General features: G+C 37.9%; 1 protein-coding gene across 4 annotated transcripts in view; it reads right to left on the reverse strand.

The window, feature by feature from the left end:
- shisa7b (shisa family member 7) overlaps nt 1-14,942 on the reverse strand; it is a 37,889-nt gene extending 22,947 nt beyond the window's left edge. The window contains exons 1-2 of one of the 4 annotated variants that reach the window (XM_015608123.3): nt 14,636-14,942; nt 10,463-10,603 (exon numbers count right to left, since the gene is read on the reverse strand). The gene's annotated coding sequence lies outside the window, so the exon portion shown is untranslated. Of the gene's footprint in view, nt 1-10,462; nt 10,753-14,635 lie in introns of those variants that run through there. The other 3 variants (XM_022666137.2, XM_007258238.4, XM_007258240.4) reach the window with 3 other exon arrangements.
- Between the last annotated feature and the right edge of the window lie 9,795 nt (nt 14,943-24,737).

The following is a 24,737-nucleotide window of genomic DNA, read 5'->3' on the forward strand; positions in this document are numbered from 1 at the left end:
ATGCTCTGATACAGTTATATATATATAATATTATTAACTATATTATAGATATAATACCTGTTCTATGTTACAACCGAATAAAAGAACAAAGTAATCCCTAATGTTTCTGCTATAGACATTTTTTCATTACGTTCTGTTACGTTCTGTTTTCTTTCTGTAAGACATTTACTTCCACTTTAAAATACTTAGAGCATTAAAAACTGAATATTAAGTATATAATAACAACAATGAATAATGACATGTTCCAATTAATAGTATCACCAGCCAATACTACTATATAGACCCAAAAAACAGGGGTACACGTCGCCTTTAGCTACATCAACAGATCGCAGGTATACTTCATCATTCAAAATAACATAAATACCACTATTTAAAAAAATATAATAGAAATAAAAAATAAAATAAAATCTAAACTGAAATAAACAACTGAATAAATTACATACCTTAAAACAGAAACATTTTCTGTGAGTCAGGACCACTTAACATAAATAAATTGTATCCAAACAAACAAAATTCCTGCCAATCAAAAATTGATTCATTGATATTTTGTGTCATTTCCATTTTTTATATATTTTATATTTTATTTTGGAAGTTAATGAAGATCCATAGATATTGCATCCCTTCATCATCTACTGTATGTAGAAATAAAAATAAGGACCGCCCTTAGTTTCAGACTTTTAAAAATATGGAGAAATATTTTACACTGATTTTGGGGGGGAGGGACTACAAAAAAACAGACAAATAAGAAAACATTGCTCTGTTTCTATCACAGAAAGAAGTTAGAAGTCAAACATAAATTTATAGTTGGCATCATACCCATATATGGAGCTGCATGGAATTTCTACTTTTTTGCTTGATAGAAATTACAATTGCTGCCCCTGTGTGAAAATGTTGTATAATTTCCTATGTATAATTTTCCAATACAGCTGAATCCTTGGAATTATGAAGTTGTAAAAAAGTTGGAATATGAATGTTTACAAGCACACTATAACTGCAACTGGACCCTAAATTTACAACATTTTCACAAAAATGGTTTAAGCATTTTTAGCACAAAACACATTGAGTTTGGAGATGTTCATTTTTGCCTGGGTTAGAAAACTAATGTGTTAGAGCCCTGACTATATTAGGATCTCTATCTGCATAAAGAGAACAAAACTTCAGCGGTGTATATCGTAATCAAAATGTGATCTCTTTCTTACAGTCTTGGCATATGCACGCACACACACACACCCCCACACACACACAGAGAAACAGCAATATACAACCTGCCAGAATAATAATGAAAAAAAACTAAAAGTCACATGACTGGATTTTTCTAAGCATACAGATGTCTAACAATCTATTGTGTGCACAAAAAATATTAATGCAAGTGTGGAAAGTAAAAAAGAAAGAAAATCTATAATAAACTGCCCTGTTTTACTGTGGTTGTTTTGTACAAAGCTAACCATTATTAACAACAGGTATAAGAGTACTTGGTTTATTTTTATTTATATTAACAGTTTTCTTGCTCTGAACGCAGTGCTGCATAAGGCAGGTGTCGCACCCATAGCGGCAGAACTGAACCTGAGTGGATATGGCAAGAGCTAAACTGACAGCATTAACACATTAAAACATTTTTTTGGCAGTTTGAGAAGAAATTCTAACATTTCATTAGGAGTAATTATTACAAAACACTATAATGCACTTTTTAATTACAGAAATTAATCTTAAGGGAGTAAGTTATCTTTATTAATTAACTTTTATCACTCTACAAACATTGTTCCTATTTGACACTGAAATTAAGAGCCAGATTACACTTTTTGCATTGAGTGTTGCACAAATGATAAAGAAGGGGCACAGGCTGGACATGCCATAGGGTACACAGCCAAAGTGACGTAACTGAGGACGAAGAAGACAAGTTCACACCACTGGGAAAATAAAATAGTGTGGTTAGTTAATGTGGACTGTACCTTTTTGTGTTTATGCCACCACTGTTTCTATCTATGAGCCAGTTTCTACAAAAGCTCCTCTTCTACTGTTGCTTTCTAACCACATTTGACTTTGTGAAATAAGTGCGTTTTTAGATTGGGGTGTTTTTTTTATTGAACAACATATATTTACATATTTATGTCAGACAGAAAATGGTTCTCTAAGCAAAGTAGGAAAAAAATAATACAATAAAAAATGCAGAAATTAAATGTTTTTTAGAGATTGTTTCAAACATATTTGGATCATTTTAAAGAAAAATCATCAGAACAGTGGTGTTCAATAAAGTGGTGCTATTGGCTTGTTCGCTAGGGTCACTTAGATCCACATGTCTGCTTTGGGAAAAAGTGTAATCAAGTTTGTTTCCTATAGTTCAAGCTTCTGAAAATATGACATTTTAAAGAAATGCGCAGATTATGCTGTTATGCGAAAAGCCACACAAAATGGCCTTTGGCGCAGCAGACCACTTGAGATCAGTTTATTAAAATAGAATCCTTTATATAGCCTGTTTTTAGTTACACCACATGCCCACACCATGCATGTGCATTGGTACATTCTAAGTGTTTTTTTTTGGTAAACAAAAAAGGAAACGGCTTCATGACGGATGCAGTAAAATGTATTTTCAAAGACTATTTGACGTATTTGGCCAAAAACTTAACACATGCATGTGAAATGAAAAGGTACATGCAGTAAGTATATGCATATTATATGCAAATAGTATGCAGTTGCCAATATGTGGAAAGATTGATTAAACAAATTTTACATGTACAAGTTTCCCACACTGACACTTAACAAACAATGAGACATTAGATAGCAAGATAGCAACATAAAATGACAAGATAAATACAAGCTACAAAAAAAGTCCAGCGATGGACAGATGAAGACAGTGGGTTGGTGTTGTTTAACAAATGTAGGCAATATACATGGAAACACATTGAGTATTTGAAGTTCCCTATTTCACTACTTAATTAACAGGCTATAGGCTATTCTTGGAATTCAACCACAATTTTTTTTGTTTCTTCCCGCTATGTTTGGGACCTTATTTCATGAGATGGTCAGAGATAAAATATACTTAAATTAGCCATCTTAATTGAGAAGACAAACACCAGCACCTCAATAAAATATATCTTCTGTTTGTAGATAAATTCAATGATCATTATGACTAGTAAAAAAAAATAAGCGTAGTTTGGGGAGTTTTTACACCAGCTCTATTTTGTCTGGGTAAATCCGACTCTGGATTGACTGCACTCTTGGTGTAGTTTGTTTCAGCAGGTGTAAATACAGTAATTGCAGCAAAACCACCATACCGAGACCAGCGAGAGGATGTGGTCTTAATCCGGTTCCAAATGAACTTTTGTTTGTGGTCAAAATGTGACCCAGTCTCAATTCAACCCAACTATTAAATATACTTACTCCTTTTATTGCTTTTTTTACTCCTTTTAACTGCTGCTTATTCATGCTAAGTTGTTCTCACACTGAACGCTGTATGTGCAGTGCCCGTCGCTCACACCTGCACAACTCATGGACATTCACACCACGCATCCCATTGAAATCAATGTGTTTGCAATTGCAGCTGCAAATTTTATGCTTTTTTAAAGCATCTTTACACTGCACAAAAACACATGTTGGTCTGGAACACAGAACCTTATAGCTATATTTACTTTCTAACTCCCACTCCAGACAGCTTTGAGCAATCAAAAGAGACAATATGCTCACATGCTTTGCTGGGGCGCAACTTGGTGCATTTAGAATTGGGCCTGTGTGAAAACAAACCAAACCAAGGGAGAAAAGGCTCCAAATTAACAAACTTGAGCCCTTAATTTAGCAAGGGGTGTTCTGTTAAATACTACTCGATAGGTGTTACTTAGACTTTATCTTTTCATGTGTTTTTCATGATATTTCTGTTTTCCTGTGGAACATTATACAATCTGATCTTACTGAAAAGGCAACAGGAATGAACAGAATTACCTAGCTAACAAATTAGCACCCATTCCATCTTTAGAGAAGTATTACCAAAAACTGCAAGCTGCATATCAGCTTTTTAATTCAACAGCTTGTCGTATGGGTATTTATTTGCGTGGCTACCCAGCTAACAAGTTAGCACACATTCCACCACTGCAGGAATTGTAAAGAATATACAGTACATGATATCGACAAAACATCTTATTGAAATGCTAAAACCAATCCATTATGGGATGTCTGTGATTGGTAAAGATGCTCAGAGCATTGATTAAGGGGCTCTAGCATATCAATGCCCTCTGTGACGTTTTACTGCAGAGGTCAATACTTAAATAGTGATTAACAAACATGCAGTCTCAGAACAGCAGCTTTTACTGCTGACACTATCAGGCTATCATATTTGGCTAAATGGTGAAAAAATATGTTTGGATGATGATTTCAAAAGATTTGGGAGGACTTTGGACTGCTTCCTTTCTGAGGCACTGGCAAGCTTTCACACATGCCATCTACAACACATTCCCTTCATCTTCTTTCCCAGCAAATCCCCAAACATCTTTTAACCTCAAGCACTTCTCACAAAGCTGGCAGCCAGTGCAGGAACAGAGAAACTATTTTATGAATGAACCACTTGCATCAGTGAAGTTAAATTCCAGGTATTATTCTGAGACCAAAAGGGGATTTTCCACAGATATATTACCACTGAGTAATCCTAATCTACACATAATCTGTTTTTTGGAAAATGAGGGTTTAGTATCTGAAGCCAATAAGGTCTGGAAAATGGTTGAATTTGCACTTGTGTGTATAGCTAATACACAGTTGCAGTACAGACATGCTCAGATGTACACTTATTGTCCACTGGAGTTCTGTTTCTAAGCTATTTTGGATGTTTTTAATGGAACTAATCCCTTATTTTGTGGTGAAGAACCAAAAAATGGCTTAATTTCCCAAATGGACAAACAGACAAATGGAATCTATCCACAGTGTGGAACTGTGGAAGTTAAGATGATGTCATGGAGAACACTAGATTTAAACAATACTGAGAGCTACTGAGGAACAGTGTGATAAAAAAACTGCCATGATTGAAGGTGTGCGGACAGGAGTGATGACTTTGTGTGGGAATGACCTCCTTTGGTGTGAACTTCTTTAGTTTAGACTGTTCTGAAAGGTGTTACACTTGGGCTCACTACAAATAACTGAACATTCATACATCAAAAATTACAGCTCTCTCTCTCTACTGTCAAGCAAGATGTGCCAGAGAGCTCATGTTTTTATGATGGATCATGCATGAGCTGTTCTTGGTAGCAGATGTTTTTAAAAGGATGAGTGACCTGATTAATTGAATTTAAACTGACACTCAAACCATCAAATTTGATACATTTGATAAATGTTCAACCCCAAATCTGAAAAGGTTGGGACAGTATGGAAAATGCAAATAAAAAACTTCTTACATTTATTTTGTCTTCTGTTTAATCGCAGTATAAACCCAGATTCCTGTAAGAGCTGTAACGTTAAGTCGATATAATCGACAATGATGAGTGTTGAAAATTTGTCAAATCCAGGTTTCAGTGTCAACTAATCATTAATTTGTAACACTGCTGGGGACAGAAATGCAATGGGAGAGGGGTAGTACTTTCCACTTTTAAACATCGTCTGGCCATTTAAATCCTATGTTCAGTTGTTTTTTATTTTAAAATAATTAAAGGCATAATCGCTGACTAGCTGACAAATGGACATACTGAATAAAAAATAACCATATTAGTTAAATACCAAAATAATATGTCATGTTTTGGCCTTATTTCATTTGGTACTATACATTCAAATTATTAAGTGATTCAGTTCACAAATAGAGTGCAAATTCGAATCAATGATTCGAAACATTGTTTACAAGCCAATGCTTTGATATCACACTCTGTCCTCTTGTATACACAGTCGAGGGGAAACTCAGAGCAGCAAAGAGCTCACCCCAGATACTGAATTATACTTCCTAATGCATGTTTGTGACTAAAAACTTGAGAAATAAAGCAGTAAACACCTCACAGAAAGTTACTTTGAAGGAGCACTTAATATTGAGTGTTTTCCACAATGGTTTAATCACAGATCCTCAACAAAGAGATGACGTGGTAGAATTTCTTTCTAGCCATATATATGGTTTATGCTGATTGTTAAAAAAACGATTGCGTTATTAAACTGAGAAGACAACAGTGTGCAATTATTGGTGCCAATTAGGTTAAACTATTGGTGCTAAATAAATTGGATATTTTACCGTTTTCAATGAAAATAGTAAAGTATGAAATATTGAGATACTTTTCTAGTATCAATAGTATCTCACATCAATTTAGGCTCTGAGGAAACTTAGTTTTTAAGTGTTTCAGGTGTTATTTTGCCCCAATCCTCCTGCAAACACAACAAAATCTTAACATGTGCAACAATACAGGATTGTCACTGTCACATTTTTTTTCTAAATTCTCCACACATTCTTTATTAGAGACAGATCAGGACTGTGAGCAGGCCAGTCCAGTTCCCATGCCCTCTTCTTCGGCATGGCTCTGCAGTGTGTGCAGTATGTGCTTTGCGTAGTCTTTTTTGAAAAATGCATGGATGTCCCTGAAAGGCTTGAAAGCAACATATGTTGCTTTAAGATCTGGTTTCCTCCAGGGACTCCCGGTTTCCTCCCACCAGCCAAAAACAAGGAGATCAGGTGAATTTTATTATTCTAAATTGCCCTGGATGTGAATGTGTGTACGCCCAGATATGGATTGGCACTGAGTGAACCTTTGTAGTTCTGATTAGAGTTCTCAATTAACACAGAAATGTTAAGCTTCTTTATCTTCTGTGCATCATAATGGGTAGACAATACATTTTATTAACGGCACTGGATCTGGACTTTATATTATGATGTGTGAGTGAGCCATTTTGGTAAACAACTAACTCTAAACCCTTTATATCTGCCTTATTCCTAAGCACTACCACAAGTCATAGCATAGAATGTGACATAAACATTAAACTTCCTGCTGTGGCTTTTTTTTTTTAAGATGAACCCACTTTACTACGCAATCTGGATCTTCTTCTTTTTATGATTTCTAACAGAACACACCACTGTTCTTCTACAAGTTTTCTCTATCTTCCTGCAAAGCTGCAAATCATCTTTTTTTATTTTTGTTTGCATGCATGCAGAGACAAAGAAAAAAAATGTGTATACATACATATACTGAGCTAAAATTAATCTCTTAAAAATTTAAAACTTGATTTCTAAGTCTTAGTCAGGTCTAGGAAACGGCTGTAAGCTGTTTTTCATGACCACTTGAATTTCTTGGCCATAATCAGATTTACAGGACCACTTAAATAATTAGATAACTGCAGAAAGCTGATTATGATCAATTTATTGAATACATGTAAATGCAATCATTGTGCCTTTTTTTAGCCCCATTTGACTTTGTCATTGCAATAAACGTCATTCCAGTTACTCTTTGGACTCGCAGCGTAACTATACCTGCAACTACGCTTACCAAAATCAATGGCACACTTCAAGCAGAACATATCACTTTACAAACCTGCCCATATGAATTAATGAAATCAATAAACAATTCTATAGCTGTTGACTTAAGGTCTAACCACTGTGTGTTTTGCGCAGCTTAAGGGCAAAGCATTTCTTCATGTGAAGCCGTCATACGAACGTGAATCACCCTCACGTTCATTCATGATCAACAACATGCAAATTGCGCACTGAATATGAACACTCCATATTTTAAGCACATGGTAGTGTGACCTCGGCTGTCTCACATATTGAGTCATATGCTAAAGCCATCTTAATGATGAGTAACAGTTTTCTGCCATCGCATAAGCTTCAGACTCTGCGCTTACACAACAAGCCATGTTGGCTCAACTGATGCAAAACACCAACTCGCTGAGAGGAACATCCAGCTAGGGTCAGCGGAGTGCATGGACTCAAAGATAGAAATCACGTAGGCTTCAAAACCTCCACGCCTTCAAAATGAAGCATCGTTGCTGAGATGATGCGGCAACAATACATTCAGAGAAGAGAGAGCGGAGAGAGGAAGAGGAGGGTGGGGAGTGACAAAGGCACAGATGTGTGGGGAGTAGGGGGTTGGCAGGCCGGAGAGAGGGATCCATGCTGAGAGACGAAGGGAGGAGGGGGGTTTTGTGGCTGACGACCCTTGCAGGAGAAAAAAAGGGGGGCGGGGGTGTAAAAGGGCAAAAACACACACGGCTACACTCTTTAAAAATGGCCCCTGACAGCCCTGGCTCCTCCTGACCATCCTTCTGAACTGAACTCCACAGACTGAGCCGCCTGCTCCTGTGCTGTGGCTGGCGGTGGCCGTCGCCATCGGCGATGCCTGGCCTGCCCAATGACGTAAAGCAGAGAGACAGGGCCCCTCCGAGCCCCAGCCTGTGGGACAAAAAAAAAAAAAAGCGGGCGCCTACATCTGTGCACAAACTGAACTGAGCATTCCCCACACGCCTGTGCATCTGCGGATGCCCTGCTGATGAGTACACACGCGCACACTCACACACCGGATAACACACACATACACACAAACACTTTGCACACACTTTTACACGCCTTAAAGGCATGTAGGCTTCAGCAGCAGCCATGGTGTGCTCACTGAACACCGAGTCAACATCTCTCTCGTTTTCTCTGTCATTCCCGGTCAGTGTGTGGGAAGAAGCTGCTCTCTCAGAATAGCTCTGCAGCGGAGTGAAAGAGCGCGTGCAACAGCGAGAAAGAAAGAGAGAGAGAGAGAAAGAGAGAGAGAGAAAAAGAGATGAAATGAGATGAGATGAAACGACAGACAAAGTATCCATGTCCATTTGCTTGTCTTGCATCTCTTGGCCCTGCTTTCAAGCTCGCGCCTCCTGGCCCATGCCAAGCACATGAGGCGCCAATGACAACGACAACAACACCACCACTACTGCTACCACCACTATCATCACACAGGTCCGCTCGTTTTTCTCTTCTCCCTCCATTCGCAATCCCTCCTCTCTCTCATCTCCCTCCGACTCAGTTGAGAAGGAAGAATGGACGGACGCGAGAGCGGTGTCAGTCCCTTCTCTGGACAGAAGCTGATGGCAGCAGCTGTCAGGCCCAACATGCTGCCCATCACACGGCCACAGCTAGAGGAAGAGAGGCGAGGGAGGGAAAAAAAAAGACAAGAAAAAAGCGAGGGAGGCCAAGCTAATGCAGTATGTTCAGGAAATGTTGAATTTTGGTTCCCTTTTGGGAATTGTCTATGTGAAAACCATAACATAATGTTGGAAACCATGGCAATGCTCTCTCTGCTTCCAATAACCTTCTGGGGACCATAAATCCTAACATTCTATTTTGGTTTTATAAGCAAAATAACTAGCACAAAATGTTAGCTACAGGTTGCATTAGGGCTTTTTCCCATATCTATCATATATATTATCTAACCTTTCAGTAATATTTTGGATGTTTTTCTTATGTTTCAATGTTAGAGAAAAGGGTAAAATGAACAGCGAGCTGTTTACGCCATGCTTTGCATAGGTAGTGCTATAAAATGAAGTGTGATTATGAGAGGATGTTTATGATCTTACATGGTGTGTTTAATTATCCCTAACTACAAGAAAATGTTTCCTGAATGTTACTTTAAGGTACTCTAAAGGTTTCTAATGTAAGGTCAATGTTAGGGGAACTACAACGCATAAACAAAAGAAAACATTTTACTCCCATAAAGACCATTTTCCCTGAGGAAGCACAGGGCAACCAAGAATGATCTGTTCCCATAATGTTCTAACGTGCTCAGAACGTTCTGTGAACCAACAATTGTTGGCTGGGGAAAAAAGACAGTGGGCCTCTAACATGGCACAAAATGGAACCCCAGCAGCGTCTGTACAAGCAGTGTTTCCTAACAGTCAAGTCCTTGTCAGAAGAAATGAAGCAATGCCATTTGACAGCCTAAAAAAAGAGTGAGGGAGAGAAGCATTAACTGTGGCTCGAGCGTTCCCCAGTCACCTCGTGTGCAGCTATAATAGCCAGTAGCCTGTGGAGCTTCAGGACACAACATCAGGCAACATCAGAGCTCTGTAGCCTACTGGCATCAAAACCCCTGAGCACAGCCTTGAACGATGCACTATCATGGCAGCAGCAGCAGCGAGTGAATTAGCATTCATGAGACAGCGCGAGCGTGCACGCTGTGCACCACCAACAACAGCCCGTTTGGCTGCGCGCGCCTTGTGCTAGCTAACTGCACCGCATCCTGAGCGTACATGCCTTCCATTGCCTCACAACGCTTGCATGCATTTAGCTACACATGCATGCATTTAGCTAAACCGAGAACAATAAGAAGGGTGACTGACTGACGAGTTACCGAGCATCACGTACGCTCGCACGCACGCAAGCCGTTTCCCTGTCCACGGCGCGTGCACACGCGCTCGTTTCGATGTGTGAGCGTATGTGAGTGTGTGTATGTGAGTGTGTGTTGCAGTATGACAAAAAATGCATGCATGGAGGCAGGCATTCAAGCTTTGAGGCATTGAGGCAGGCGCGCGCTCGTCTCACCTGCGTGTCGCGGGCTGTATTCCGGGGAGCAGCTGGGCTTGGAGGCGCAGCGCGCGCTGCTCACCATGTTGCTCGGCGTCGCGATGATGGAGAAGCTCCTCGCGCGGCGAGCTTCAGCGCTCATCACTCCACACAGCCGCTCTGAAGAGAGACACACACCTTACAGTGACGAGATCTGTTCATACACAGGTTTAATACGAGCTCGGGGCGTGTGCACGAGCAGCCTAGAACGCGAAGCACGTCCTCGTACAGCTCCCTCTCGCGCGCGCGCGCTGCTGTAAAATAACGCAGTGCTACCGAGTCACTGGAGACACGAGAGAGAGAGCGAGAGAGAGAGAGAGAGTGTGTGTGAGAGAGAGAGCGAGATACAGAATGAGAGAGAGATACAGAGAGTAGAGTGAAATAAAAAAATAACTATTATTTATATAACTCATTTATATTCCTACAGAAATATATAACATGATATACTTCATACAAAATAAACTACACAGCTGTAGTCAAACACAATGCATAGGACGTATGAGTATGACATCATCAGTAGCCTCAGTACATATGACATATACACACACCTACACACACTGATCATTTAAATACATGCTAGAACTATAAATGATGTGCATGTCTCATTGTAACTGTTTATCGTCTATTTGCTTTCAAAAGAAATTCCCAGCTCTCTCCAGTTTACATACATCCAGGTTTGATGAAAGTCATCATTATGCAGCAACAGGACGGCTAAATAAACTGACTGATAGATGAATACTTAGGTTGCATTTGGTCTAAACTAAAAATAGCAGGTATAAACAGTGCTCCAGACCACGATCCAGCTGACCAAACAGGTGTTCTTGGTCCAGATCAACTGAAACATGACACTTTGTCTCCAGTGTGAAAACTATTTCGCGGTTGCTTCAGATTTTCGTAACAATTACAGGGAGTTGAGGCGATTGATAGTCAAAGGAGAAGAAGAAAGAGAAAAAAAGCTTGTGTTGTACCAAAATCCGACTCCTCTTCGGATGTCCAAGTCCAACAAAGTCCAACAGCTTATGATTGTGACTCTACTGTGTATCTACTGTGACTGTAAATTAACCCTTATTTATAAACAAAAAAAAAAATTAAAAGGAATCTGAGGGTAATCTGTATGGCGTCACATCAATGTCAAAAGGCGAGGGCGCAAAAATACAAGAAGTTAAGTTACACACACAAAATGTTAAAACACGCTGGTTAATTTTTTCACCTGGAATTTTTGCACCCCAACTTTTATTTTTGTGCCCTCCACTTTTGACATTGATGTGACACCATAAATCTGTTTTGCTATTTCTGCTGAGGAGGCAGAGTTTGGCATATCGCTTGGAAAGGCAACTCAACAAATTGGTAAAATGCAACCCTCCGACCCACGCGCTTCTATAAACCAAACAATATTAGATAAGTAAAGATCACAGAGGAGAGGAGATGACAACAGAATGTAGCAAAGTTCTTCCATCTGCCCAGTAAACTGCAGTGTGAGGCCAAAAACAAACTGAACCAAATGTGCACAACGTAAAAACTCTGACTCTGGTCCACACTTTTAGGTGTGAGACAACAATAACTTTAGCTGGTTGTGTTGGACTGAGAAACTCGACTATGTAGGACAATATATGTGAGAATGCTCAGTTGTATGATTTAGCCACGATTTGGTGACAAACCTCTAGAAATAACTTAAGTTTTATACCTTATTTCGGTCATATTCCCAACAGTGTAGTGCTTAATGTGTTAGAGACGCTCATAACTGCTGTTTCATCTTTTCCTGTTTATCATGATGCATCATTGCACATAAACAGGAAAATTTAATGAAAAATTAAGCATGGAAAAAAGTATTGGACGGGTAGCTTTATAGATTAGCCAGCATGCTACCCTGCGATACTGATACACTGCATACCCACAAGAGTCAAATTTGTGGTGACATGTGTGTAATAGTCGCATGCCATTGTGCACACAGGATGAGGCATTTCTCAACATCATTGACTGTGCTTCCAGACCAATTGGTTCCCGACCAATGAGAAGCACTACTGTGTAGGTGTTAGAACATAACACAGCAGAGCTGCTGGAGGACAGCAGCAAACAGCTCTTTTTAACAGTCTGTCATCAAATATAAGGGAAAAAGAATGCCCCCTATCAGATTAATATGGACACCCAGTTTAGTTTAAAATCATAGAATGTTACTGTATTTCTCAAAGGGATTGGCAACAGCAACCCAGTTACAGAAAGAAGATACACAGTATTTGTGTATGTGTGTTTATATTATATATTATATGTAATATGCTACATTCGGGTGGGCTGGGACAAATAATAGGGAGCAATGTCTAAATAACAAATGTAGTATATAAAAAAAAACAAATACTGTGTAATACAATATATATATATATATATATATATATATATATATATATATATATATATATATATATATATATATATACAAATGTAATATTGGCATTTAGTTTCCTATTTTCCTTGGTAAAAATCTAAAGTATTTAATATGGATTTCTCATGAGCCAAGATCACCAAATACCTGATTCTAGGACATAATTTGGTGCTATAAACTCTCCCGTTATGCTAAAAGACACACTGGTTACCAGTGCTGTTCCGATTTATGCAACACAGGAAAATCTTCAGAAGCTAAAATCAGTGCTGGTACTTTTTTGTGGCAACTTCTGACTGGATGGGCGTTTAGATGGGTTGAGACTATTCATAGCTACCTCTGGCTTGTGAAATATAAGTATTTTTAAATAGGACATGCTTTCAATAATCTATGTCTTTTGTCTGCTTGTCTTTGATTTGATTCAGTGTGTGGCGTATGGTCTGAGCACTGCAAGCTGATGTCCCACCTCTGCAGCAATGCTAGCAGCACTCATTTTCAATTTCAACTCATTCTATTTTCAAATTCCAAGATCTAGATATGATGCTGTGCACTCAACATCTTTGTTCAACCATGACGAGGCCAGGTCTAAATGGAACCTGTCCTGTTAAACTCCTGTATGGTCTTCACCATCACCCTGCATCTCAGTTTCAGTGTTCAATCTTCTTACAGCCAATGCCATCTTTATGTAGGACAATAAAGTATATTTCAGATACTCAGCGAGTTCTTTGCCATGAGGTACTTCCAGTGACCAGTATGAGAGAGTGCAAGAGGGATAACACCAAATTTGACACATGTGCTCCTCATTTACACATGAGACCTCTCAGGACACCAAGGAGTCATATGACACTGAGGAAGGAAAATGTGTATTTGAGCACAATTTTCACTTATATGTTACCAGCAGTTTCAATAATAATGGCTGTTTGTTGAGTTGTTGTAAATGCAAATCAAATTTACACACTGTTATACAAGCTATATACTGACTACTTTACATTGTATCAAAGTGTCATATCTTCAGTCAGGCAAGCAACAAGGCAAGCAAACTAAATCAACTGCCTGGGGTCCCGAGCTGGCCTGGGGTCCCAGACAAAGGTTGGTTATTAAGTGAATGCAACAAGAAACTGAAGGTCCAACAAACAAGAAGGTCCAACAACACTGTTATCGGAATCCACCTCAAGGGGCCAGTCAGACAGTCAGGTTCGTGATTCATGCAGCTGGCAAAATATACAACTTTAGCAAACACAAAGCAAAGTTATCCATCAGAAAGAAAAGAAAAAACAAGACAGCTGTAAGTGATAATTTACATTAGATAAATTAGGCATATGTGTCAAATGTGTACAAATGGTGTAATTTAGCAGCAGGTGGCCTAGCTACAGAATATATAGGTTATGTTTAATTAAGCTACCTGCCTAGTGGTCAGTGCTATTAATGAACAAAAATATTTTGCTTGGGGCCCCCAGATGCCTTGAAACGGTGCTGTCTTCAGTATTGCCCCATAAAAAAAGTATAATAGTTTGTGAGACACTATATTTTTGTATTTACTGTAAGGCACTGTTGTTTTTATTTTAGTTATGATAATAAAGCTACACTGAATATTGAATCTTGAATGAACTGAAGGGGAGGGTGGGAGGGGAAAGGGGGCTCGTAGAAGCTCCACCTCTGTTTCTTTTTCTTTCCTCTTCGTTTAGTTCTACTTTTGTTTTCTTCGCCACAACGTTCACTTTTTCTTCTTCAAAATCGTCCGAAACCAAGTGAATCCATCAGCACGTGCACAGACTCACCTCAGCGTCTCTCTCCAGATGTGTTCAGCTCCGGGGGGCTTCATTCACCTCGTCCACTGACTGAAACACACGGACACATCTCTCCTCCCCCTCCTCAGAGCTCTCAGGACTTTAACACACCGTATTAAACCGCTCGGTCTCGGGTGGTTCTGCTCTTCTGGAGCTCGTGCAGCCCGTAGCGCCGCGGGGGTCCTCAGTCAGACAAGCTAGGTGGGCTGTGTGAGGGTCGATATCCGTTTCACTGATTCAGACCTGCCGCTCTGCTCGACCCCCAGCTCCCCCCCGCATCAGATAAACAGCCCGAGCCGCTTCCCTTCAGTCTTCACTCCGCTGACCCGCGCGAGGAGACCCGGCCGCTCCCCGGAGCTCCGCGTGCACCGCTCTACCGCTATTGATTGGGTGAAGCGCGGGCGCGTGCGCGCCGTTTCATTTGTTAAATGCAGGAAAAAATCGCTCAATCCCCGCGAGAGAATTCGCACCGTGCGCGCGGTTTGAGTGACGTTACAAATAGCAAAGAACATTGCATAAACGTTACCCAGCTGGCATTTCAACGTTGAATCAACGTTGATTTTGAAAAGTGAATCAATGTTGATATAGCAACGTTGTTTCAACGTTATACGTTGAACCTTTAATAAATCATAGCTCAAAATGAGATGAGAAATGAGAAATTTCTATGGTTAAAACAGTGTTAACGAGAAACTCACATCACTGCAGTAAATCTGAGTATAAAGAAAGTTACACACCACCAAAGTTATCCACTACCAATCTGATTCAACATCTGTTCTCAAAAACACTAAAACAGTAAAATTAAACAGATCATGATCATGGTGTCAAACTAAAAAGCAGTTTCTGCAAATAGGAGTAAAACACTGTTTCATTCCTCCATCCAACCATTTTTAGAAATTATATGGTGATGAATGTAAAATGCTCAAAAGGCAGAAGGTTGAGGACATTATTTTGATTTAACATTAAAACGTTAACACAACCATTTAACATTAAATGTTGATTCAACATTGTTTCAACATTGAAACAACAAAAGACATTACTTCCCAGCAGGCATTTCAACGTTAAATAAACATTGAATCAACGTTGAATCAGCGTTGATGTTATGGTTGAATCAACGTTGAATCAACTGTTGATTTTGAAAAGTGAATCAACGTTGATAGCAATGTTGTTTCAACGTCATATGTTCAACCAATAAATCATTGCTCACTAAAATTAGAAAATCTGTTGACAATAAACTTACATCACTGTGGTAAATCTGAGTATAACGAAAGTTACCCACCACTACCAATCTGATTCAACATCTGATCTCAAAAACACTAAAACAGTAAAACTGTTAAAACATGAACATAGTGTTAAATTAAAAAGCAGTTACTGCAAATAGAAGTAAAACAGTTTCATTCCTCCAACCAACCGTTTTTTAGAAATGATATGGTGATGAAAATGCTGATTCAAAAGGCAGAAGGTTGAGGACATTATGTTGATTCAACATTAAATTTTTAACATTAACACAACCCTTTAACATTAAATGTTGATTCAACATTGTTTCAACATTGAAACAACAAAAGACATTACTTTAGTCATATTAGCTGCGTAGCTTTTTTAGATAATTACATAATTTAATGTTGATGATGGAAAAACATCTGTAAACAACCTTTATTTAACATCCCCTTATAGTTTATGGACCGATGATGTAAAGTTAAAGCAACGTTTTCTGCAGGCACTTAGCAGTATTAGAAGTGATGACCAACATTCAGCCTGAAATTGACTTGTATTGACGTTGGCAGCCAGCTGGGTTTAAACAACATTTAATATTTAATGGTTGTGCACATGTTGAAACAACATAATGTCCTCAACCTTCTGCCTTTTCAATTAGTATTTTACATTTCATCACCATACAATTATGAAGGGAAGAAAAATTATGGAGGGAAGAAAAGGTGTTTTTTACTTCCATTTGCAGTAATTGCTTTTTAATTTGGCACCAAATCTTCACCATACCCTGGGGAATGTTCATGTTCTATTTGTTTTACTGTTGTGTTTTTAAGATCAAATGTTCAGTCAGATTGGTGGTGGTGGTTAACATTCTTTATATTCAGCTTTACTAAAGTGATGTAAGTTTACTGTTAACACTATTTATTGTTTTGTTTGTAGTTGTACAGTTCCTACTTCCTAGAGAGAGAGAGAATACAAATAAAATTGTTAATTTTTCTTTATTATGTATGGTCCATACAATTTTGAGCATCCAAATGTGAGTTATGGTTTATTAAAGGTTGAGACTGCGATGTTGAAACAATGTTGCCATGTCAACGTTGATTCAATTTGAAATCAACACCAAATCCAACATTGAAATTCCAGCTGGGTGAGGTTATATTTGTGTTAAGTGCCATCAAAGCTATTCTACAGTATTTTTGTTTGCTTTCCTTTATGATTAGGCTAATGTTGTGTGCTTGGCGGATTTTCCACTTTCTAAAATATCTGATGCTAATGCTATAGCATCACGGCCACATGTTGTATTAGTTTAGCCAGTCTAGTACACAGAATCCCAGGCAGGGCAGCAGAAAAAAGTTAATGTGCTCTCATTAAAACAGCCAAATGTCATGCAATCCACTTTCTGCTGGACAATATCCGACATACCGAGTTTAACCATAGTTTTAAGAAGGTTTTGGGTCTGAAACCTGTTTTTAAAATCAAATATTATTAAAATATTGGACAAATAGTAAATAATAAATAATAGCCCCAAAGACAAAGTATTTTATCAGGCCCGTCCACACATATCCAGATATTTTATAAACAGTAAAGTCTGCAGTGTTACATTTCCTTAATTACTGTAGTATTTACAGGTCCAAACACAGTGCTGTAAATAGATATTTTTCACACTATAAAGCGCATCGGATTCAAACTTTTTTTTACAAGTCAAACAAGCACTGAATGTTAATCTACATTTTTTTCTCTCGAAAGTTGTTGATTTGGGTGAGTAAAGCACTTACGTTTATTTCCAGTAAGCTTAGGTTTCCAGATTTCCACCGGGTGCAGCAGCAGCATTAGCATTAGCTGCAAACTGCTAAAGGCCAATAAGACCTCTGAATGGTAGAAGAGTTAGCGCTTAGCACGGTTAGCAGCTAATGCTAATACTGCCCCAGCAGTGCTAGCCGGAGTTAGCAGCAGGATACAGGCCAATAATACTCACCTGTGAATGGCAAAAGAGCAAGCGCTTAGCAGCCACGGTGCTGGAGAACTAAACTAAATTTCCTGTATAATGCTGTACATTAGCAGAGTGGCTTTACTGCTCTTTACAACCTGACTGGTAAAATTCATGCATAAGGTGCACCGGATTATTAGCTTTTCAGCTGGTTGTATTCAGGTTGTATTTATCGCTAAGCTCGTCTGAAGACACTATTTTTCCTCCTTCTGTTTCTCCAGTTGTTTTTCTTGTTTAAATTCTCCAATGATTATAAAAGTAAGTTATTGTTTAGTACTTCTATTGCACAGCTCACAGTAACTATACCGGTTGAAATTGTAACACAATATATCATGAATTTCGTGTCTTAGCATTATTTAAATTTGAATTGTTAAAATTTTATTAAAACATGTATCAATAAGTTTTCAACATTTACTCTAAACAAAAACATTATTATAAACATAGGGGAATGTTAACCTTCACTTTACAGTACTTTTTGTAAAATGTATTAAATTTATTAAAGATTTCTTTAATGTGTTAAAAAGGTACTTAACATATATTGAATTGAACGACTCTTCTGAAGAAAACACTTTTAACTTTTAAACAGGCATTTCAAATGTTCATTCATCTATTTTAATGAAAATAGATACATGCTACTTAATGGTGTCTAATAATTCTCTGTCCACTCTTTGAGATCATTGACATCGCAACCTTCATCCTATTTTATGTTCACAGGACTGAAGATACGTACTGCATGTTCAGCAATTAGTAATCTAATAAATAATTGTTAATATTAATATTCATAATAATTAATAATGGCTCTATATATAACATATCACATTACTATATCAAGGTCATCTTAAACTATTTAAAATATTTGCAAGCATAAATCAACTACATTGTCATCAAATGCCACAACTGTCCACCCTGTCATTGTCCTAAACTGGACTGAACTGGCTTAATTGTTCCTATTTGAACCTACACGCTATAGCTTAAGATCCCATTAGAAAACCATCAATCGTGTCTAAAAGACTCACAGTCCAGGCCTTCTCTAGACTTATGGGTGGGGGAGGGGCTTTAATCCTTCACTAGAGGAGTCTGGGGTCACGCTATAAGGAAAAGGTCACACAGTGTCTTAGAGTAGCAAGTCCCTTAGTAAGAATAAGGCACAGAAATGCTAAATGCTATTCATTCACTGCTGATAAACACAGATAGATCAGCCAAAGATACTAAACTCAAGCAATGCTCTCTCAATCTTATCTTTAAGCTACAGGCTCTACAAGGTTATCCATGAAATGACCAGACCTGTTCCTTCAGCCCTCGTACACTTCAGTTGTCCATATTTTTCTACTTTACGAAACAATACACAAGATCAATGTACTGTTCCTAATACCTCCTGCATATTTAAAGTAAATGTAACTACACATAGGTCCCCATGCATTTCCACATTTTATGTACAGATTATTTTCTACTGTGAAAAAGTTATTTTAATGCCAATTTGTGTTTGGTATTGAGTGCTGGGGCTTTTAAAACCATGCATTGACCCTGTTTGTCACATAAACCTAAAATTACTGTATTTTTCAGACTATAAGGAGCACTTAAAATCCTTTATTCCTAAAAGGAAAACATGGCGACACCCTTGCTCACTTTGATGTAGGCATCCTAACTAATGTCGCTTAATGTGCCTTATAATCTAATGCGCCTTATGTATGAAAATAGACCAGAAAATAGACGTTCATTGATAGTGTGCCTGATAATACAATGCGCCTTATTGGGTACCATCTGCCACAAATTTTTTAACTACATTTTGTTAAAACACATGGAAAATAAGGCTCCCCACATCCAAAATCCAAAAACAATTTCAGAATGGGAAAAGAGACAGTGAGTGAGGCAGAGTTTGTTTTTGTATGCACTATGCTGGCCTAAGGTCTTAGTGTGTCATAGCCCAGAATGAAGTGATATCTCTGTGACAGAGTTGTAGTCTTGGGGGCAGAGTAGGGTCTACAGAAGCCTGGGCTGACTGTCACTTCTGTGGAAAAACAAGAAAAAAGACTGGTAAGACACAGTATTCTACTCTAAAGTCTGAATATAATACTACTACTGTTTAAGGACAAAAGGCATGAGCAGTCCAATTACAGGGATATGTTGGTGAATGACTGTCAGTAAGATATGGAGGATCAATTTGTATTTTTTTTATTTAGAAGTAGCAAAACCTCTGAAGCAAATCAAACCTAAAAAACAACTGTTTCAATTTTAGATAGATAGATAGATAGATAGATAGATAGATAGATAGATAGATAGATAGATAGATACAGTATAGAAAGCAGTAAAATAATAAAATAAAGTATAGAGTATAAAAGTAGAGTATTTTTTAGTGTGTGTGTAATCGGTAGTGCATTAACACAGTAAAACTACAAAAAACACTCGTTGATGTGCACATTAAAAACAATCAATCAGCTGTACAGGATGTGCAAGTATATAATAAGCAGTTATATAACAATTTAGCAGTGCAAATTGTAATAATGTAAACAGTTGACAATAAATAAACTATTAGTGCAGAATATGGTAAAACTATAAAAATATTATAAATAGGGCATTGTGGAGGGTGTTTCCGTTGAGTGCCAAAGTGTCCGGAATGGAAATAAAAAAGTACAATGTACAGTTATTTTTTTACTATTATAATAAAAATATTAGGGCCCAAAGCCATTTCACCCCCTGGCCCCCTACCACTTAGCCCTACGTCTGTTTTGCATGTATGCGCCTTGACATAAGGCATTTCAAACTGAGATTTTTCAAACTATGATACACACTTACAAATTATGATAAACAATATATTGCCATAATTTAATATGTAGTTTCAATGTTTTATGTCCATTTTCTAGCAGTTCTATTAGTGTCTCAATAGCTAGCCTGCCACCTTTTCCATTCCACTTTAAATGGTGCAACAGATGGCAGAGGCTGCAGCATTTAAGATGAAAAGAAAAATTAAACAAAATAAAAGCTAGCTTCAGCTCCCCATCACAGAAGAATTAAGAAATGGACAATAATAATTAAATGCTGCACTAGCTTTCCCCTTACTGAAGACATTCGATGCCCTACAATTTACTAGTTAACCAGCAGCTAGGCTACTGCACTTTAGCGCTCCACTGCTATATAGAGTATGTGTATTGGGTGCTTCAAAGGTAGTCCCATTTTCTAGAGGAAGAATTTCACCAAGTTAATCTCGAAAACAAGTGGGATGGACTCGAAAAAGAAATTGTATTGGGCCTAAAGTCTAGACACCTTTCAGAGTTACTGTAAGTCTCAGAAATCACAGCTGGCAAACGTTTTAGTATTTTTGTTTTTTCTACTCTTCTTTGCAAAAAGGCCTGATTGTTTATGTTGATGACTAGGGGTGTGACGAGACACTAATATCACGAGACGAGACATGATACTGGGTTCACGAGAATGAGACGAGACGAGATTTAAAAATAGAATTTTAAAGAAAGCGTCAAAAATTTAAAATGGCTTGAAAAATAGAGGGTTTTTTTTTGACAAAATCATATAACGCACACTTAACAGACTGGTTTCTCTCACACATTGATTCTATAAGAAACAGAAATAAGAATAAGAATAATATATATATATATATATATATATATATATATATATATATATATATATATATATATATATATATATATATATATATAGTGCAAACAATAAGTGCAAACCACAACCAGTCATATTAAGACTATGGTTTGTGTTTTTTTTCTCCTAAATCTCTTGTAGTTTAACCATAACCAGTCATATTAAGACTATGCTTGAAGTGCAAACAGAGACAGAACATTTTTTTTTTAAACAGTACAGAGCTAAGGGATTAGTACAACTGCCTATGAAACAATCACGTGTAGGATTTACTTACAGTGATGACAATATACACAGCTTGCTTAGCATCTATCCACAAATTCCTAATGATGTTTAAGTCAGGGATCTGCAAGAGACATTCCAAACTCTTCAATTTATTTGTCCCCAGGTAGTAAATTATTATATTCTGAGGTATGTTGTAGAATTCATCCTTTCTTTAGTTTCAGCCATTTAACAAATTATTAGATTTAAGATTTGCTGATATATTTTCAGAAATTAATCCTTTCCTCATTTGTACAGTACTTGCAATGCTACTAGCAGCATGAAAATTCCAAAACCTAATACATCCACCCCCATGCTTCACAGTTATTCTTTTCATGAAAAAATGAATGCAGTTTTCTTTTCCCCAGATGTAGCAATGCCAATTTTGACCTATTCTGAGTTCATCACTCTACAGCACTTCCAAAATACCTCTGGCGTCTTTTGATGTTGCTGTAATTTGTGATGAGGTCTCAGCTAAGGTTTCTTACATGAAGATTGCTTGCGGAACAGTGCACCACCGTCTCAACTGAGCATATCTTTTCTGAAACTTTTTTGCATCTTCCAGATCCTCTCACAGACCCTGTTTACACCTGGTGACTTCATGTGACTGATATCTGGATTGTTTCCTGATTAGACGTCCGCCACATGCATCTCGTATTAGTCAGACTGAAATCTGTTGGGTGTGTGGGATGGAAAATGCAAACCCACTCATTGTGCAGCAACTATTACTGGTGTTTCGGTTGTACTGTGAGGGGCTTTGGTTGTTTAATACATCTTGGAGAGACAGATGTGTTTACACTGGTATAACGTGGCTCAAGTGTGCATTAGACCACCACCTTAAGTGGTTTGAGTGATTAGATTTGTACATGTTTTAATACGGTCTTGGGTGCTTTTAAATTTGGCTTGGCTTGGCATGACTTGGCTAAACCTTATCAAGAAATAATACTGATACTTAAAGAAGAACTTTGGTGTGAAACTGACTTTGGGTGTAGTAAAACATGATAAAGAGTACTAACCTTTGTTGAATAGCCCACCTCCACTCTCCTACGGTTTTCTGAGATTCAGCATTTTCTACAGTTTGTCCAAACAGACTAGAACGTTTGTGCCTTTGAAGGCTGCAATGTTACGTGTTCATCACTCTACTGATCATGACTCTACTTTAAGGTGGCGCCACCTGGAAATGTAGTTTACGCTACAAGTTAAACAGTGTTTTTAATAAACTTGTTAAAGTTTCTTTAAAGTTCTTAATGCCTCGTTTTAAATGTCAGGGCTCTCTTGATTCTACCAATGAGGTGTGGAGGTACTTTGAGCCTGGATAACCTTGTAAAATGTGATTTATTTGCAGGGGCAATATATGCCTCATTAAAACCCATTCTAGCCTGTTTGGACAAACTGCACAAAATTGCTGGATCTCGGAAAGCTGTAGAAGAACGGAGGTGGGCTGTTCAACAAAGGTTAGTACACTTAATCATGTTTTACTACACCAAAATCAATTTCACACCGGAGTTCTCCTTTAAGATGCAGTAAGAAGTGATCAGATGTAAACACAGCTTTTGACTTCTACAGTTCCCCTGAACTGCTTGGATTTTCTTACATACCTGTCAAGTCTGCAATTTTGGATGGGAAACTACCGTATTTTACTCCCTTTCCCGCAGTCCTCCCGTATTAGTTTTGTCGCGAAAATTTCCCGTATTTTATTATAACATAAAAGAAAAACATTCCTGTGCCTCCCTGAACTGAAATGCCACTAATCTCTCAAGATCTGCCACCCAGGCTGCTGCAAGTGGCAGTTCTCGCAAGATTAGTGTCAACAGCGGCAACAACCCTGGAACAAGAAATCAGAGAGTCAAATGGATGCGAGGAGAGAGAGGGCATTCCTGCAAAAAAAAAAAAAAAAAAAAACACCATACTATGATAATACATACTCATACATACTATGTAAATATGCATAATATCATACATAACAAAACTTGACAGGTATGAGAGAACCACATGAGTGAACATGAGAAACTAAAAAATGTGGAATGAAAAGAAAACCTGTTTCACTTTAGAACAAGCAAGGTGTATAATTTATAATTTAAAAAAATATATGTAAAATAAATAAATGTGCTTCAATTCCGTTTTGTGTTTTCATTTAGGCTGTATTATAAGAAAGACATATGCAGGAATGTCTACAGCATTTCCGTGTTAACAAAGGAAGGCCTATCAGAGTCTGATGTTCTAATTGTAGTTTGTAACTGGTTCAGAGTTGGGTATTTTAGATTTGTTGTAAAATGTAAAGTTATAAAATGTAAAGGATACTGAATCTCGTTTAGCTAGTGGGATGACGCGAAGCGGGTGGCAAAAAATTTTCCTTATTTTTAAATCCAAAACTTGACCGGTATGTTCTTTTAGCCTTGTAAGGTCCAACTACTTTTCTCTAGACACTTAGAAATGCTTAGAAATATACATGTTTAATTTGAGTGTCATAAAGAAAAAAAAGATTATTATAAATAGATTCAAATTACAACTTGTGACATGCCTTAATGCCTGAACAGCACATTAGATTTAGCTGAAAATATTGTGCGTTATGTCTAATTAGCTACAGAGGCTGTATTTTATACCTTTTAATTTAAAAACAAATTTTCCATTTTTCCATTTGGCAAAGAATGTTCAAACTTTTGCACAAGACTGTAGGACTAGGTGCGTGTGCAAAAGAACGATATTCTTCTGCATTTCTAGAGGGACTGGTGAGGTTATTCCTGTCGCTGTAGGAGCTCTCAACGGTGAACCTGCCAGAAGTCCTCCGAGCCAGCACACACACACACAGAGCAAGCAGATGAGTCAAACAGTCCTGCAGCTGCTGGCCTGGACAAAATGCGTCACACACAGACATGAACCCATGGAATTATGGGTATGACACGCACAATCACAGAAAAATGCAAAACAAAGATTCAGGCGACCTTAAAATATTTTTCACCTTTAAGCTGATAACCTCAGTGCTAGTAACTCTGACCTGAACATTCTGCTTCTTTTTGACAAACGTGTTGCATG

The sequence above is a fragment of the Astyanax mexicanus genome, chromosome 3, assembly GCF_023375975.1.
Source record: "Astyanax mexicanus isolate ESR-SI-001 chromosome 3, AstMex3_surface, whole genome shotgun sequence".
NCBI classification, from domain to species: Eukaryota; Metazoa; Chordata; class Actinopteri; order Characiformes; family Acestrorhamphidae; genus Astyanax; species Astyanax mexicanus.